Consider the following 7,959-nt stretch of genomic DNA (forward strand, 5'->3'; position numbering starts at 1 on the left):
CACAATTTTCACAATGTCCCCGCGGCAGCAACTAATTCCGGCCGGTCCGCCGATTAACCGTGTTTCGGCTCGATTTCGCTCCGATCGATTAAAGTGTTTCGCGATACGGTTATATCTCGGGAATCTATATCAAGCGCGTAATAAAATTGAATTGACTATTAACAAAGCAATATATCACATAAAAAGCGATAAATATATGAGGAAATGTAACCATATGAGGAAATGTAACCATAATGTAGTTTTTGTACGCGGGAATAACCCGATTCTCCTTTCCTTTTCGCGCGAAGGTTCTATTTGACAGCAACTAATTGGTATAGGGGCGAACCTCTCTTCGCTGAGTTCAATTTTTATTTTCTAGAAATGGAAAATAAAATAAAAATCTCTCAACTAGAGCGCGGAAAATAGAATGAGAGCTGCGGATATATCGCGACGGATTTCTACAGTAGATTTTACAATATTTGTCAAGCAAACATTAATTTAAAATATCTATCAAATTGCATTTCTAAGGTATGCTGCTGTATTCGTACCGTATTCTGTTCGTACCGTTTTCGCTGTATTCTTTTCATATATCTTAATAAAATAATATAATATAATAAATAATTATTTCTTTCTTTAAATTCTTGCATTTCATCAAAGTTGTAACATTGTGATCAATATTAAGTGAAAATAGATCAAGAAATGTTTATTATAAATGAGTGGAAAGAATCAGATTGGGTTAAGGCGAGTTTCATAATATTTTGTGTGAATTTTTTACAATTTTCAATTCAATTAAACTACGCGCTGATTGTTGATCAGTCTTGAAATACACTCTTAAGATTGCAGAAGATAAAGTACATATAATATCATTAATTAAATTGACAAGCAATTTAATAATTTTGATGTTAATAATCATCTTTAAAGTACTAAAAATAATTTATTGCAAAAATATCACCTCAGTCAAGATTCGAACCTGAATCTCTCGAATTCCGTGCAAGAGTTCACAAATTAAATTGACCAAGGAATGTAATATTGTTGATGCTAATAAACTTAAAGATGCTTAATAGAATCAATAATATTAAATTGTGCTTGTCAATTTAATTTGTGTTATTACGTACTGCAATTTCAGTCTCAGATTGTAGACGTTTATTAACTAGGACACAGTATAACAACATCATTTCATCTTTATTTAATGACAAACAAATAATGATTCACTGTGTTGTACCGTTCTGGAAAACGCCATGTGTTTCAAGATCGACAAACAATCAGCAGGATCTGTGAAATTAACATGACATTCTATTAATCTATTAATATAAAAAAGAATAATGACAGTTCCAATAGTACTCTCTCTCTTTTCATAGTTCTATATAAAAATAAAAAAAAGTTTTGCATTTTTTTATATTAAAAAACCAAAAACGGAAATATAATGCTAACTTCGCGAATTTAGCACGGCACTTTTTTCTCTAAAATGCAAGAAAAAACGATAAATATTACCGCTTTTGGCAACAGTTCCAACAGTTCCCGTTAGTTCTATCCAAGTTTTACAATACACGTTTGAAAACGAAGTTCCAACAATTATCAATTTTTATACATCATATTTCAAATAGAAGACAGAACGACACTTGGAGGAAAAAGTCGTACCGGCTATTTTCAGCAATTCTAGCAACAGTTCTTGTCAGTTTTAGCTAAGTTCTAGGTCCTACAATTTTTAAATAGAATTCCGGCCGCTATATATTTTTAATTAATTTTTTAATTTACGGGTCCAATACTTTTTCTCCAAGTGTTGTACTGAACCCGTAAATTAAAAAATTAATTAAAAATATATAGTGGCTGGCCTCTGTTTAAAAATGATTGTAGGGCTTAGAACTTTGATTGACTGATTGATTGATTAAGCATTTTAATTTTAGGGTTAACTCTCTAAGAAATGTAGGTACAACTTGTAGAATCATCCAAGATACGCGATATTATACAATGCAATTTAAAAAACAGCAGTAACAGTAAAAATGGAGATAGTTAAAAATAAAAATAATATTAACAAAGAAATAATAAAAACAGTAAGAAAATTAAAAATAAAATAAAACTAAAAATAATACAAAAAAATAATAGAAATAAAAATAAAAGTAAAAATAATATACCTAATAATTCTAAAGAAAGGAAAAGAAAAGCAATGTGACATTTGCTAAATATCTCAGACATTACAAATGAGAAGAGTCTTATATATAACAATATTATTGATAAAATTATTAAGCACAATAATTACGAAGAAAGGATTAGGTCGACTAGCTCACCCCCCGCAACACCAGATGGCAGAAAAGTGCCAAAAAAAGGAAGCAAACTCAGATTTCCTTATCACTTTGGGTAAAGAGTTCCAAAGCGAGGAGGTTGCCTAGACAAAAAAAATGCTGATAAGTTGATATTCTGCAGGTTGGCACTGCAAAACACGGGATGTTGCACGAGATCTCGAGCAGAAATTCAGCTTATCAGCAAGATAAGATGGAGTGACTTAAGGATCAAATATACTAAGCAACCAATTAGGTAATCCCTTCTGTCGTCAGCTAGAGGCAGAGCAGCCAGACGTCTGCCTAACTCATCATAGAAAGAAGAAACACAGTTAAAATCCCTGTGCAAGTTAAAAATAAAACACACGCATGCATTCGTCGTCTGCCTACTCCTTAGTCTCTGTTGATCAGTCAAGTTCGTGAACACTGCTGAGCAGTAGTCATAGTAGCAAGAGTGGAAAGATCAGAAAGGATACAAACCGAACGTTCAGTAGAATCAAGAGGTCATGCTTATGGTACTTTAAGCACCACAAGAATCCATTCACTCTGTGAGAAAGACTCTTACGCATACCAGTTGAGAGTATTGGTGAAGGTGACGCCAAAGTTAATAACTTGACTAGAGAATTCGATTGGAGTACCGTTTAAATTCAGTTCAATGCTATTATTCATCAGGATGTTATTAATGAATCGGAACGATTGACAGAATGGCTTTCGTCTTATTGGCGTTCAAGATCAGAAAATTGCACGATACCCACTGCGCGGCAGCTGAGATGTCCTCTCTTATCAAAGTTAGAGCCTCCTTTTGATCAGCAGATATACATGTAGATCATCGGCGTAGAGGATATGATTGGAGTGCTTGAGCGAATGTCTTAAGTTGTCAATGAATATTGCAAATGATAATGGACCAAGCATCGAACCGGTACTCCAAAGAAGATGGGCATCCAGTTTGAGAGGCCATCGAATCCTCGAACGCATTGGGAACGATTCGTCAGGTACGATCTGACCATTCAAGAACAGGATTGGATATCCGAAACTGAGCGACTTCATGTATCAGCTGCCTGTAGTTGACCGAGTCGAAAGCCTTGGAAAAATCAAACAAATTAAATGGAATTACTATTCTACGATCAATGGCCAATCGCACGTCATCGACAAATTTAATTAGAGTCTGTGTGCTATTGCCACGTCGAAACCGGTCTGAAGAGGATCAAGGAGTTGATGAAGATGAAGGTGAGTAGTGAATTGATTATAGACTATATGCTTTGAGAGAGAGAGAGAGAGAGAGAGAGAGAGAGAGAGAGAGAGAGAGAGAGAGAGAGCAAAAGAGAAGCTTAGAATTAACACCTACGATTGTCTCTATTACTACCGAAATTTCGAAATTGTTATATTTTGTGGTAGTTTCTTTAAATAAAAGATTATCTGCGGAGACCTTCTTTATATACAGGATTCCTCTAACTTGACCATTTAAAATATCTCCGTTATTTTTAATAATATAGAAAATACCAAAGGAAAAAGTTGTTCGATTCAAAGGGGCACATATTATGATAAACAAAAATAACCTTTCTCAAGACATATTTCTTGAACTTTCAAGGTCAGTTTGTTTTTTTAAATAGAATTATATGATTTTTTTTACACAATATGATTTCTCTAATTATTCTGAATATAAAAATATTAAGATAATGATATCAAAAACTAATAGTTTACGAGATATTTTATACCTTATTTTGGCATATATGACATAAAGTGTTAAATAACTCGAAAACTATTAATTTTTTATAATCGTACCTTAATACTTTTATGAACAGAATAATGAGATAAATCTGATAAATCAATTGATGAAAAGAAAAGACGTAGTTCCTTATTTAAAAAATTATTCATACTTTTTGAAGCAACTTATTCTGTTCAACGAAAGAATGACCTCGGTTTATGCATAGGTAGCGATAAACCAGTGTTGATAATTAAATAATTAAAAATTATCTAAATATAGATAAGATAAATCACGCAAAAATGTATCCTAGATAAGATAAAGATTAATTTTATCTAGATTAATTTTACATTAATCTAGATTAATTTTACATTAATCTAGATAAAAAATAAAATTTTAAAAAATGTTATCTAGATAATTTTTAAGATAATTTTGTTTTTAAGTAAATTAGGTAGTAAAACGATTTAGGATACAAAAAACGCGATTTCATATTTTTATAAATCTTTATTTTTTAAGATTAAAAGTTCGATTAGACGAAATGTTCGTCTGATAATCGATTTCTACGTGGAATTAATATTTGTTGTCCACAATTAAAAAGGCGCTCTACTGATGCTGATAACAATGATGTGTTATACATAAAAAAAATTTGTTTGACATTTGTGAATACAAATTAAGAATATCTATTTCTTCAGATTTATTTTCTAAATAAGAAAGTACTTCAATATTGCTTTGAACGACTGGTGTCACACTAATCTCAGTTTTTTGTCTATATTATGAAAAAAATCCGTGTGCATTTAGGTGGTATATAACTTTATTTAAACATTTTTTACATTAAACCTTTTTATTGATGAAAATCCATTTAAGGGCATTCATTTGATGTCATTTGGATAGTATTTCTACCAAATTTCATGATAATCAGGCGTTGGACGTTTTCGGAAGTTAGTACTACTACTACTATTGGAAGTTAATTGTTTAGTCTGAGAGTAAATTTTTGCAATACAAGTTATCTACTTTAAAAAAAGTTCTTTACATAACTCTATGTTATCTTCTGGCACCCAATTTAATTTAAATTTAGGTAAGTTGATAGCAGATATAATAAATGCTTTACTATCAGGTGATCCAAGATCAAAAATATATTTAATATATAATTTTATAATCGCTTTTAGAAGGTTGAATTCCAACTACAAATGGATTACAATATTAAATGCATAAATTTTGTAAGTTTTTGTTTTAGTATAGTAAAGGTGCTACCAAACCTAAAAAATTTATTTTTTCTCCTTGTAACATGTCAAGACTTGCTAAAAGAGACATAATAAATTCTTCTAAGAATTCAATTTCAATTGGTTTCAATTTTTTGAACTTTAGCTTTTCAAAAAGTGTATTGAGTTATTTTTTATAAACAAGAATTTTCTTTAGCATCGTATTGAGAATTCCATCGCGTAATAACAGCACTGAAAATTTACAATTACATTTCTGAAGACAAATATCAGATGCAACTGTACTATGACTAAACAAGTTCCAAAAAGCATTTAACTTTGCAAAAACAGAAAATCAATTTCTTTCAACATAGCATTACTAGATTTATCCAAAATTTTTTTACAATCTTAGCGATAAGTTTTTAATGTTTGGGAACAACATGTTAACTGACGAGATAAAATAATTTCCCAATTCATCTGTAATAGAATTTTCAATGTCATGTTCATTACTATCAATATTTATTAACATTTTTCCAAAATCAATTAATGTTAATTTCAATATCTGAATCCGAATAATCCTCATCATTCAAAATATCTTTATTTATTTGTAGTGTACCCTAATTTTGATTACAGTTTTCAAGTGGTAATACCAAAACATCTAAAAGATTTAGCAAAATTTGTGGCATTATCACTGAGTAACTTTAGATACATTTAAACTGAAATTTGTCAATATGTGATGGATAACTAATGCAATATTTTTGTAAGTATGATTATAAAATATTCTTTTACTATACAAGCTAATGTATAAGACTTTCTTTCAAACGTATCCAAAATAAAGTGGACAGTCATTCCTAAATAACTGTTGCGACACGACCAAATATCAGCATATAAACTTGCTTTTGTAATAATTCTTTCAATTTAGATGTTTTTTGTAATAATTCTTTCAATTTAGATGTTTTTTCTTTGTAGGAGTTATTAATCTTAGTAGACAAAGCACTTTTTCCAGGTAGAATTTTTTCAGGTTTATTGTTTCCTGTTTAATCCACAGATTAAATTTCTGAATGATGCTTTGTAAATCGTGTTTAAAGGATGAATTTCTTCAATGAAGTAAGTTAAAATTAAATTATATATCTGTAATAAAGAAAAGATAAATTATACTCATTCTTTATACTTATAAAAAAGTAATGATAAATAAATAAATTTGTTTTTCCAAACCAAAATATTGCTTTAATTAAATAATTAATTAATTAAATAATGCATTAGTTACTTTAGTGTTACCAAAACTTTAATAAAAATCAGAAAACTCTAATAAAAATCAGAGTATGTTACAAATTAAATAATATTTACCTTCTTCACTGCAATAGACGATTTACTTTGCATCATTAAGATAATACCTTGTTGCCTTATATCTGTTTTACTATACTTCTTCTTTTCTAATCTTTTTAATTTTATTTTTTTGTATTAAGTGAGGATGTATTCTCTGAAAGAAAAGAACAGCAAAGTTAAAAAATGTTTTCTATTTGAAATCGACACGCAAATAAAAATCAAAATTGAAAGATATAAAGAATATATAACTTACATTATAATGACTCTGATAAAGTTTCCTGTAGAAGTTATCGAACCATTTATAGTTTTGGGACAATTTTTATATTGCGCCATTATTTTCTGATTTGTAGAGTTTTTTAATACCTCATAATTTTCCTGTTAGGATAAATGGTAATTTAGAGGTTGAGGCTGAAGACAATATAGAGTTTTCATTGTCGTCCACATTATCATTGACTTTAGTTTTGAGGTTTCCATTCGTTTTATGTTTTAATCTATGAAAATATTTTTTTAAACCACAAGACTCAGTAATAAGAACTAAAAATAATTTTTCACAATACTAAAGTTACTACATAAATTTAAATTAATACATAAAGTTACGTAAGTGTAAGCTAATATTAATCTGATGACGTGAATTTACGCAAACAAAGGACGTAGAATAACTTGTAAATCACGCGAACAGTTAAATATTACGCAATATTAAAACAATAGACACTTACTTGGAAACTTTTTTGCAAAATACCGAAAGAGTTTTCTTATGAGCTCGAAACGGACAGTTTCTTGCACTGAATTTAACGATAGGATTAATTGGCGCACACTTTATTATTATAGTGCTTGCGACGAACCGGCTTTTACCCGGCGATATTACGCAACGACAAAGAATAACATAACTGACATGAGCGATTTTATAATATTACATACATAAATAACGACAGAGAGCAATTTTACTAGACGATGACAAAACAAAAGCCTGAAATTGCAAAACGTTCTTTCGAATTCATAAAACTAACGGAAAGCATACCGATAACTGTAGAGCTTAACTTAGAGAGCTTATAATCAGAGAGTCGCCAACTGACACGTGATTCAAATTGCTCGCTGATTGACTCAGAGCCAAGGTGCCAAAAAGGTTAGCGTGATAATAATAGAAAGATGAAAGCCGTAGCTCGTGTCATTGTCATTCCAACCTTTTTGACTTCGAGCCAATCACGAGCGATTCGAGTCACGTGTCAGTTGGCAACTTTCTGATTACAGGCTCTCTAGCTCAACCATCACGAATTGATAACCGCCAGAAGCTGCCTAACGTACAAAACTTGCGCGAACGCGAATGCCGCGAACTTGCGCGGACTTGTAGGTTTAAGGCTCAGTTTGCAAAAAGCTCTTACATTAAGGGAGATTTATATTCAGCCGCTACATATTATAGAAATTTCTTATAATGTGTACTCTTGTACAATCTTAGATAGTTTGAAAAAAATAACATTTCTTT

General features: G+C 30.5%; 1 long non-coding RNA gene across 1 annotated transcript; it reads right to left on the reverse strand.

Moving 5' to 3' along the window:
- Window positions 1-4,746: 4,746 nt before the first annotated feature.
- LOC105143753 (uncharacterized) lies at window positions 4,747-7,557 on the reverse strand. Its single transcript, XR_845788.2, has 4 exons — window positions 7,196-7,557; window positions 6,733-6,970; window positions 6,501-6,633; window positions 4,747-6,284 (listed from the first exon to the last, which is right to left on the reverse strand). It is a non-coding gene; the product is annotated as an uncharacterized LOC105143753 (long non-coding RNA).
- Between the last annotated feature and the right edge of the window lie 402 nt (window positions 7,558-7,959).

The sequence above is a fragment of the Acromyrmex echinatior genome, chromosome 11, assembly GCF_024713525.1.
Source record: "Acromyrmex echinatior isolate Ae372 chromosome 11, ASM2471352v2, whole genome shotgun sequence".
Lineage (NCBI taxonomy): Eukaryota > Metazoa > Arthropoda > Insecta > Hymenoptera > Formicidae > Acromyrmex > Acromyrmex echinatior.